General features: G+C 35.8%; 1 long non-coding RNA gene across 1 annotated transcript; it reads right to left on the bottom strand.

Annotated features, from left to right (window-relative positions):
- Positions 1 to 4,119: 4,119 nt before the first annotated feature.
- On the bottom strand, positions 4,120 to 6,797 carry LOC122013336. Its single transcript, XR_006120561.1, has 2 exons — positions 6,598 to 6,797; positions 4,120 to 4,325 (listed from the first exon to the last, which is right to left on the bottom strand). It is a non-coding gene; the product is annotated as an uncharacterized LOC122013336 (long non-coding RNA).
- Between the last annotated feature and the right edge of the window lie 4,603 nt (positions 6,798 to 11,400).

Raw genomic sequence — 11,400 nt, 5'->3', positions numbered from 1 at the left:
ACAAAATCAAAAAGGAGATTTTATTCATTAATTTTATTATCTCGTCAACCTTACTTTATGACAAATAAAATTAATAGTTGGTCTATCTTTGATCAAATATTTGGTCAAAACTTTGAATTTAAAATAATATTGATTCCTCAAACAATATTATTTAAATTCACCAACACCTCAAACACCGTGAATATTGTATGCCACGATAGTGTGGAGGTATACAAATTCAAACATTTGTAAAAGGAGGATTTTACTCATTAATTATCTTGTCAACCTCTCTTTATGACAAATTAATAGTTGGTTTTCTTTGGTCACACAAATAATAACAGTGACTCCGTTGGGAAGGATACTATTAAATGTGTCTAAATGTATATCCATTACTTGATACTTAATCCATTAAATAAGATTGTGCCCCTTCCGATGGGGAAGATCACACGCTCCTAATTAATTTCCTATAACCATCTATAAAGGAAGTTTGATCTAGTGATCCGCAAATAAACTCATCCGATGGGGAGGGAGGTACTCAGAGTCAACACGCAAGTTTGTCACATCACTTACAAACCAGTAATGGAGACCGTGGAATTTATTTACTAATCTCTCTCCCACTTAGTTATTTAAGGTGAGGAATTTTAACTATGCAAGAAAACATCACATGCACACACATATCACAGTAAATAAAGCAATAAATATGGAAATTAATTTTTCAACTATTATGGCTTCTTCTATCACTGTCCTCCGTGTGCTTCCAGCCCTAGGGTTCATGTCGTCGGGTCCATCGAGCTTCCTTTTCCACTGCGCCTCTGGTCCTTCAATAGCACCACGCCTCGCAAGGACACGATCCGCGACAGAAAAAATAAAATTTTACATACATCGATTATATATTCTACAAGAGAATGTACATCAAGTCTAAATCGAATATAAATGTAAAATCCTAGGGCTAATACAGCTCCTGCTGTATTAGTTAAATACAATCATGCACACATAATAAAATACCCTTGACATGTCCAAGGGTCCAATCACACACAATATCTATAAGTCATAATAGTTGGAGCCTGCAACCACAGAGTTAGCATATCCTACTATTATCCAGCCTAAATTATGTATGACATGTGTATAATTAAACTGAAAATCAAACACACAGAGACAAACCCTAGCTCTGATACCAATTGTTGGTTGGTCCTAGGAAGATCGTACTGGTTCCACTGCACAAAAATTTTGTACAAGTGTCGAACCTTTCCTAACAGCCTATTGTATTCTTTAGAAATTAAATTCGGAATCGCAAATGAAACTTAACATTATTGATTCCAAATTCAACTTATCTGTTCTTAATGGTTTAGACTTGGATCGCAAGCGGAACTTAACACTATTGATCCAAATCCACCTATGTTATAAATTCTATTAAATATTAATTTTAAAAATTGACTCCCAGGTCAAACATGGCGAGGCACATAGCCCTCTTGGGTTTGGGAGCATCCACCACTGCCTCGACAAAGCCTCTTAACGAAATTCAATATTTAATTTCCTAAAATAACATTAGGTTTAACCAAAAAGAACAATCGAATCACAAATTCGAAAAATAAAAAAAAAACACAAACTCGAATTACAAATTCAAAACTCTAGAATCATATGTCTTTTGTATTTGGAATTCATACAAAGAAAAACTAGCATGATGCGGAAAATAATTACTAGTTATACTTTTCTTTGTATGCAACGACCTCTTGATCTTCTACCGTATTCGTCTTCTTATCTCGGACATTGTTTGGGCAACGATCTACCGAGATGTGAACCACCCAAGCCCTTCTTTCTTCTTCACCAAGTTTCGGCCACCAAACCTTCTCCAAGGATGTAGAGGTTCGGCCACCACCACCAAGCTCCAAGGGATGCTAGAAACAAAACCTCCTTTCTCTCCTTCTTCTCCTAGCTTGAACCGGCCACCAAGGACTCCTCTTGTGTTGATGTCACCGGCCACAAAGGAGGAAGAGAAGAGGAGAAGAGCTAGAAACAATGGCCGGCCACCACCAAAGAAGAGGGGGGGGGGGGGAATAAAATAGAGTTGTTAGCCATGAAGGCACCCCTACCCCTTTTTTATAATCTTTGGTCTTGGCAAATAAGGAAATTTAATTAAAATTAAAATTTCCTTTATTTTCCTTGCCATTGGTTAATAAGGAAAATTTTAAAAATTCTTTTAACCTCTATCATGGCCGGCCACCTTAAGAGCTCCAAATTAAGCAAGTTTTAAACACAAAATTAAAACTTCCTTATTTGTTTCCGGAAATTTTAAAATTAAAATTTCTCTAATAATTTTTCCCTTCATGGTTGGTTATAAAAGGAAATTTTATAAATTAAAATATTTCTTTTAAACATGTGGATGATTTCTAAAAAGGAAAGTTATCTTTAAAATTAAAATCTCTTTTCAATCTACAAATAAGGAAAGATATCAAATCTTTTATTAATCTTTTGTAGAAACTTGTAAAAGGAAATATTTAATTTTAAAACTCTCTTTTTAAATCATGAACATGGTTACAAAAAAGGAAAGTTTTATCAAAATTAAAATCTTTATTTCAATCTACAAATAAGGAAAGATATCAAATCTTTTCTCAATCTTTTGTAGAAAGCTATAAAAGGAAAGATTTAAATTTTAAACTCTCTTTTAAAACCATGGAATCCATATAAGAAAATTTTAAAAAATAAAAATCCTTTTAATTTTCTTAGGGTCGGCCACACCATGCTTGGGCTCCAAGCATTGACCGGCCACCTACTTGGCTCATCCTATTGGTCTTGGCCGGCCCCTAGCTTGGTCGGCCCCATTATGATGGGTATAAAGGTGGGTATAGGTGGATATAATACTTTATAAATAAGAGGCTACAATAGGGACCGAGAGGAGGAATTGGTTTTGGTCTCTCAATGAAAATAAGCTTCCCGTGTTCACCCCGAACATCTAACTTAATTTCATCAATAATAATTCATTCCACTAAAGAATTATTACTGAACTACCGCACCAATCCCAAATTACATTTTGAGCTCCTTCTTATCATGAGTGTGTTAGTCTCTCTGTGTTTAAGATGTCGAATGTCCACTAATTAAATGAATTACTGACAACTCTCTTTAATTAATATCTTAGTCCAAGAGTAGTATCACTCAACCTTATTGTCATGTCGGACTAAGTCCACCTGCAGGGTTTAACATGACAATCCTTATGAGCTCCTCTTGGGGACATTATCAACCTAGATTAATAGGACACAATTTTCTTCTATAATCAACAACGCACACTATAAGTAATATCATTTCCCAATTTATCAGGTCTATTGATTTATCGAGCTAAATCTCACCTTTGATAAGTCAAAGAAATAAATACTAAATATATGTGTTTGTTATTATATTAGGATTAAGGGCACACACTTCCATAATAACTAAGGTCTTGTTCTTTTATTAAGTCAGTATAAAAAGAACTTACCTTAAATGGTCCTGCTTATTACACTCAGAGTGTACTAGTGTAATTTATCAGTCAAGATAAACTAATACTTAATTACACAACGACTATTCTAATAGTTTGTTCATTTCCATCTTAGTCACAAGCTACTGTTTATAATTTATAAAGAACCGATAACATAATCTTCTGTGTGTGACACCACACATCATATTATATACAATATAAATTAATTGAACAACTACACTTAGCATAAATGTAGACATTTTTGACCAATGTGATTCTTTATTTCAAAATAAATATTTACAAAATATAAGCTTTTAGTATACATTCCAACACGGATGAATAGTGTCCGAGGCGCCTCCGGGTTATTGGAGGCGCCTCGGTTGTTGTGGTCCAAAGCCTCACGCAGTAAGGCGTGAAGGCACCTTCCAAGGAGATGGAAGGCACCTTGGATGCTGATGTAACGACCACCCTTCTTACTACTACTATTCTCTAAGGATGACCGTTACTTAACTACTAACTCTACTTAACCGGTGTGATTAAAAACCACATGGAAATCCTACCGTAAAATTTCGGCAGAATCTCCCCTGTACCGGTGACCTTAAACTGATATACAAACACTATATACACAGCCACAGGCGGCTGGAACATTTATCAAACAACCACGCAGTTAAATAAGTATCAAACACACAAATATCTACTGAACTCATCCTACATGCAATCTAAATAGAATAATCTCAAATGACATGAACTTAAAATACAACACAAATGTTTACAATATCCAAAATGCAGAAACTAAATTTAAAACTTCTTTCCTAGTCCCAAGGCTTCCATAGTCCTGGCATCACACATCCATCCGCACCTCCTTGTCGCCTTCCTTTCTATATCTTTTCCTTTCCTGTATCTGCAGTAAGAGGAAGTGCAATCTATAAGCAAAATTTGCTTAGTAAGCGCTATCTAACTCACAAAATCTCGATATGCATATATATAAATAAAAACATGCTAAAACTGAATGCTAACATGTAAAGCTACTCATGCTCATACATAGTAAAGAAAGAAACATACTGAAATACTAAACATGTATAGTTAATCATGCTCATAAATAGCAAAGAACAGTAAACGAACTCATGCTCTTCTATTAGTAAAGAAACATACTGAAAGGCTAAACATGTAAGGCAAGTTTATACTATCATGCTTGCATAGAGAACTAAGCTTACTGAATTCTAAATACCTTCTGAATCTTATTTCACTTGTTTAAAGACTTATTCTTTAAATATTTCATACTTATGTAAAACTTGCTTTACTTGTTCAAAACTTATACTTATAATACTTCAAAATAATAATCAACTTCTTCTTGGGCCCGGCAACTGTACTTACTATGCGCGCATCCCTAACCGAGATAGTTGGTCCCGAATCTAGTAGGATTTGCTAGGTTATCTAAACCTAGGGACCGACTATGGGAGCCCAGCCCAAGGACTACTGAGAGTCCTGCATACTAGGTTATCTAAACCTAGGGACCGACTATGGGAGCCCAGCCCACGGACTACTGAGAGTCCTGCATACTAGGTTATCTAAACCTAGGGACCGACTATGGGAGCCCAACCCAAGGACTACCGAGAGTCCAGTACAGTGCCATTGATAAAAGTAAAATACTTGTTATCTCTTAATACTTCTAATATATAATGCCTCGGCATTTTCTTTAGCACCTTGTGTGCCAAAATCCCTAAAGTCTTGACTTTGGGATCTACTTAAGGCATTGGCCTTTTTCTTTCTTTTCTTTATCTTTCTTATACTTATTAATATTTCTAACAAAAGAATGCTTCTTTTAAAACTAAAATGTTTAACAAAAATCTGCATATAAGCTTAATAAAAATCTGTTCTAAGATTTGGAGTTCTGCATGCAACACTTATCAAAATCTTCAAACAATACTTATAAAAAGATCTGCACTAAATTAAATTGCATGTTTTAATCGAGAACTGCAATGCTAAACAAAACTAAAACTGTAAAACATAAAGATTTGCATACTTTAAGAACTAAAACTAAACTATCTGTTTATAACACATGCACCCAAACTAAGGCATAAAACTCATGACACGCCAATCCAAATTTGCAGGGCTATACAACCAATTTAGAAGCATGGAAAAAATATAGTGCCACATCCAATTGTATAACTTCTAAAAACTGAATTTAAACTACTCTTATAAATCTGAAATCCACAAGTTCTGTAATCCACATTGAGCATCAAATGACCCTCCATCTCCCTTAGGAAAACAACTTAGAAGCATGGAAACAAATGTAGAGCAATGTCCAATTGAAAAACCCCTTCAAAACAGTGATGAAACTATCCTTTTAAAAATATGGAATTTACAAATCCTTCAATTGAAAGTGAGCATACAAGAGTTCCCTATCTTCTAAGAGAAACCAGCTAGAGGCATGCTTCAACAAAATGCAAATAACAACATGAACTTGGAACTAAACTTGAGTATAAATAGTTAGAGCTTAAGATAACTTATGTTTAGGAACATGATGGACTTAAAGCTATGTATACCAGAAGCAATAAATTCATATCAAAATAAAGCCTATGTAAAACTTGTTCACATCAAATGCATAGCACAATCGAAACCAAAACCAGCTGAACAGCTACTGAAACTTAACAGACAAATCTACATATTTTAGAAGAAAAACTAACTCCTTCTGTTTTCATAGCAAGCTAAAAAAAATCTATCAGTATTCCTTTCTTGACCCAGATCTAATCTCCTTTCTTGACCCAAATCTAACCTGCACAGTAGCTTAGAAAGGGCCTATTCTTGCTCAATAATTCAACACATAAACAAACTAAACTGCAGAATATTGAATTCTATACTATAAAAGAAACTAAAACTAAGGCTAAGGCTAACAAAAACCACCGTATGCTCTTCATACGTGTCTAGCCGTTATACATAATATAACTAGTGGAATTCAATCTAACAAATTCGAAATCGAATTCCTGACAGCCAGCAACCTATACAAACTCTCCTTCTTTCTTTAGAGTTCATGGCAGTAAGCATCAAACAAAAACCCCTTAAAACCATGCTTCGAAATCTAAAAGGAATCAAGAATCCGAAACCTCAACATATGGCAGAAAACCAAAAGAAATCCCGGAATTACTCTTACCGCAGGTGAGTAAGCAACTTACCTTCGTGTTCTTGGACCCACAGCCGGAAGGAGACAACTAGGGCTTCGAAGGAGCTTCAATTCTCGGCAACCTCTTTGTGTTTCCAAGCTCCCCTCGGCGGAGTGGCCACACACGGGTGAAGATCGGTCAGAAACAACCCTTCGCCGGCGCCGGAGACCAAGCCCTAGGTCCCCTGCTGCGTCTTCGCCCGAGAGGGAGTCGCGCCGACGCCGTGAGAGGAAAGGAGAGGGAAGGGTTTTCCTTTGAATTTACCACCTCAACTTATCCCTCTTTATAATCTCCATATTCTGTTAACTGGTTAAATAATTTTCCTACCTTTTCTAAACAGAACCGACGGCTGGAATACTTGGTCAGCAGCGGTTTGGCGCGAGTTAAAGATCGCGTGTTCGAACTCTGCTCGGCTCCCTTTTATTTTGGTATTTCTGTTCCCAAAAAAAACTGCTTATATAGATTTTATTCCATACTTTATTAACAAAACTCTCGTAGACCAGCTGGTTGGCTGAGTCCGGTTAACATCTGGTTCGGGTCCGAGGTCTTGGGTTCAAAACCCAGCTTTAACACTTTTATTTCTTCTTTTTTTTTAAACTTCTTCCTCTTGGTAAAAATACCAAACGAACTCCAAAAATTGCATAAAAATACTCTATAAATTCCTAAAAATCTCTAGAATTTTTCTAAAATATTTCTAGATTTTAATAAGGTCTTTCAGAGCTCTAAATCATGAAATTTAGGGTGTTACACCTAAAGTTCCCTCTCGAACTTAGAAATACCTCTGGACTATCTCATACTGTCCTCATGCTCCTAAGTAACTTCATCATGCTTCTGGTTCTAAATGACTTCTACTAATGATACTCTTTTGTTCCTTAGTCTCTTAACTTCTCTATCCTTTCTAAACATACTTATGTATATATGAATATAAGAGAAACAAAACTAAAATTGTCTCTATTTTTTTTCTAAGCATATGTATCAAAACATAGAAAATTAAAACATGAATTTTCTTTTTTTCTAAGCACATATAAGCAGATACCCTATACTGCAAATAATAAAGAAAGCATAAAAGAAAATTAAATAATTTCTTACTTGAAGACGGCAAGGATGGTGCTGATGTGTGATGCTGGAGAATGGGAACTGCTCTGATACCAACTGTAACGACCACCCTTCTTACTACTACTATTCTCTAAGGATGACCGTTACTTAACTACTAACTCTACTTAACCGGTGTGATTAAAAATCACATGGAAATCCTACCGAAAAATTTCGGCGGAAACTCCCCTGTACCGGTGACCTTAAACTGATATACAAACACTATATACACAGCCACAGGCGGCTGGAACATTTATCAAACACCCACGCAGTTAAATAAGTATCAAACACACAAATATCTACTGAACTCATCCTACATGCAATCTAAATAGAATAATCTCAAATGACATGAACTTAAAATACAACACAAATGTTTACAATAACCAAAATGCGGAAACTAAATTTAAAACTTCTTTCCTAGTCCCAAGGCTTCCATAGTCCTGGCATTACACATCCATCCGCACCTCCTTGTCGCCTTCCTTTCTATATCTTTTCCTTTCCTGTATCTGCAGTAAGAGGAAGTGCAATCTATAAGCAAAATTTGCTTAGTAAGCGCTATCTAACTCACAAAATCTCGATATGCATGTATATAAATAAAAACATGCTAAAACTGAATACTAACATGTAAAGCTACTCATGCTCATACATAGCAAAGGAATCATACTAACTGAAATACTAAACATGTATAGTTAATCATGCTCATAAATAGCAAAGAACAGTAAACTAACTCATGCTCTTCTATTAGTAAAGAAACATACTGAAAGGCTAAACATGTAAGGCAAGTTTATACTATCATGCTTGCATAGAGAACTAAGCTTACTGAATTCTAAATACCTTCTGAATCTTATTTCACTTGTTTAAAGACTTATTCTTTAAATATTTCATACTTATGTAAAACTTGCTTTACTTGTTCAAAACTTATACTTATAATACTTCAAAATAATAATCAACTTCTTCTTGGGCCCAAGAATAGTATCTTCTTATGCGCATATCCCTAACTAGACTGGGATAGCGGGTCCGAATCTAGTAGGAGCTTGGTCTAAACCTAGGGACCGACTATGGGAGCCCAGCCCAAGGACTACTGAGAGCCCTGCATACTAGGTTATCTAAACCTAGGGACCGACTATGGGAGCCCAGCCCAAGGACTACTGAGAGTCCTGCATACTAGGTTATCTAAACCTAGGGACCGACTATGGGAGCCCAGCCCAAGGACTACTGAAAGTCCAGTACAGTGCCATTGATAAAAGTAAAATACTTGTTATCTCTTAATACTTCTAATATATAATGTCTCGGCATTTTCTTTAGCACCTTGTGTGCCAAAATCCCTAAAGTCTTGACTTTGGGATCTACTTAAGGCATTGGCCTTTTTCTTTCTTTTCTTTATCTTTCTTATACTTATTAATATTTCTAACAAAAGAATGCTTCTTTTAAAACTAAAATGTTTAACAAAAATCTGCATATAAGCTTAATAAAAATCTGTTCTAAGATTTGGAGTTCTGCATGCAACACTTATCAAAATCTTCAAACAATACTTATAAAAAGATCTGCACTAAATTAAATTGCATGTTTTAATCGAGAACTGCAATGCTAAACAAAACTAAAACTGTAAAACATAAAGATTTGCATACTTTAAGAACTAAAACTAAACTATCTGTTTATAACACATGCACCCAAACTAAGGCATAAAACTCATGACACGCCAATCCAAATTTGCAGGGCTATACAACCAATTTAGAAGCATGGAAAAAATATAGTGCCACATCCAATTGTATAACTTCTAAAAACTGAATTTAAACTACTCTTATAAATCTGAAATTCACAAGTTCTGTAATCCACATTGAGCATCAAATGACCCTCCATCTCCCTTAGGAAAACAACTTAGAAGCATGGAAACAAATGTAGTGCAATGTCCAATTGAAAAACCCCTTCAAAACAGTGATGAAACTATCCTTTTAAAAATATGGAATTTACAAATCCTTCAATTGAAAGTGAGCATACAAGAGTTCCCTATCTTCTAAGAGAAACCAGCTAGAGGCATGCTTCAACAAAATGCAAATAACAACATGAACTTGGAACTAAACTTGAGTATAAATAGTTAGAGCTTAAGATAACTTATGTTTAGGAACATGATGGACTTAAAGCTATGTATACCAGAAGCAATAAATTCATATCAAAATAAAGCCTATGTAAAACTTGTTCACATCAAATGCATAGCACAATCGAAACCAAAACCAGCTGAACAGCTACTGAAACTTAACAGACAAATCTACATATTTTAGAAGAAAAACTAACTCCTTCTGTTTTCATAGCAAGCTAAAAAAAATCTATCAGTATTCCTTTCTTGACCCAGATCTAATCTCCTTTCTTGACCCAAATCTAACCTGCACAGTAGCTTAGAAAGGGCCTATTCTTGCTCAATAATTCAACACATAAACAAACTAAACTGCAGAATATTGAATTCCATACTATAAAAGAAACTAAAACTAAGGCTAAGGCTAACAAAAACCACCGTATGCTCTTCATACGTGTCTAGCCGTTATACATAATATAACTAGTGGAATTCAATCTAACAAATTCGGAATCGAATTCCTGACAGCCAGCAACCTATACAAACTCTCCTTCTTTCTTTAGAGTTCATGGCAGTAAGCATCAAACAAAAACCCCTTAAAACCATGCTTCGAAATCTAAAAGGAATCAAGAATCCGAAACCTCAACATATGGCAGAAAACCAAAAGAAATCCCGGAACTACTCTTACCGCAGGTGAGTAAGCAACTTACCTTCGTGTTCTTGGACCCACAGCCGGAAGGAGACAACTAGGGCTTCGGAGGAGCTTCAATTCTCGGCAACCTCTTTGTGTTTCCAAGCTCCCCTCGGCGGAGTGGCCACACACGGGTGAAGATCGGTCGGAAACAACCCTTCGCCGGCGCCGGAGACCAAGCCCTAGGTCCCCTGCTGCGTCTTCGCCCGAGAGGGAGTCGCCGTCGCTCGCGATCGGGAGAGGAAAGGAGAGGGGAAAGGGTTTTCGGTTTGGGAATTTACCACCTCAACTTATCCCTCTTTATAATCTCCATATTCTGTTAACTGGTTAAATAATTTTCCTACCTTTTCTAAACAGAACCGACGGCTGGAATACTTGGTCAGCAGCGGTTTGGCGCGAGTTAAAGGTCGCGTGTTCGAACTCTGCTCGGCTCCCTTTTATTTTGGTATTTCTGTTCCCAAAAAAAACTGCTTATATAGATTTTATTCCATACTTTATTAACAAAACTCTCGTAGACCAGCTGGTTGGCTGAGTCCGGTTAACATTTGGTTCGGGTCCGAGGTCTTGGGTTCAAAACCCAGCTTTAACACTTTTATTTCTTCTTTTTTTTTAAACTTCTTCCTCTTGGTTAAAATATCAAACGAACTCCAAAAATTGCATAAAAATACTCTATAAATTCCTAAAAATCTCTAAAATTTTTCTAAAATATTTCTAGATTTTAATAAGGTCTTTCAGAGCTCTAAATCATGAAATTTGGGGTGTTACAATTCTCCCTCCCTTATAAAAAGTTCGTCCTCGAACTTAGAATAATTCTGGACATTTCTATCTCATACTGTCCTCATGCTCCTGAGTAACTTCATCATGCTTCTGGTTCTAAATGACTTCTACTAATGATACTCTTTTGTTCCTTAGTCTCTTAACTTCTCTATCCTTTCTAAACATACTTATGTATATATGAATATAA

Source organism: Zingiber officinale, chromosome 1A (genome assembly GCF_018446385.1).
Source record: "Zingiber officinale cultivar Zhangliang chromosome 1A, Zo_v1.1, whole genome shotgun sequence".
Taxonomy (NCBI): Eukaryota; Viridiplantae; Streptophyta; class Magnoliopsida; order Zingiberales; family Zingiberaceae; genus Zingiber; species Zingiber officinale.
Note: the sequence above shows the minus strand (reverse complement) of the source record. Positions and strands in the feature narration are given on the sequence as shown.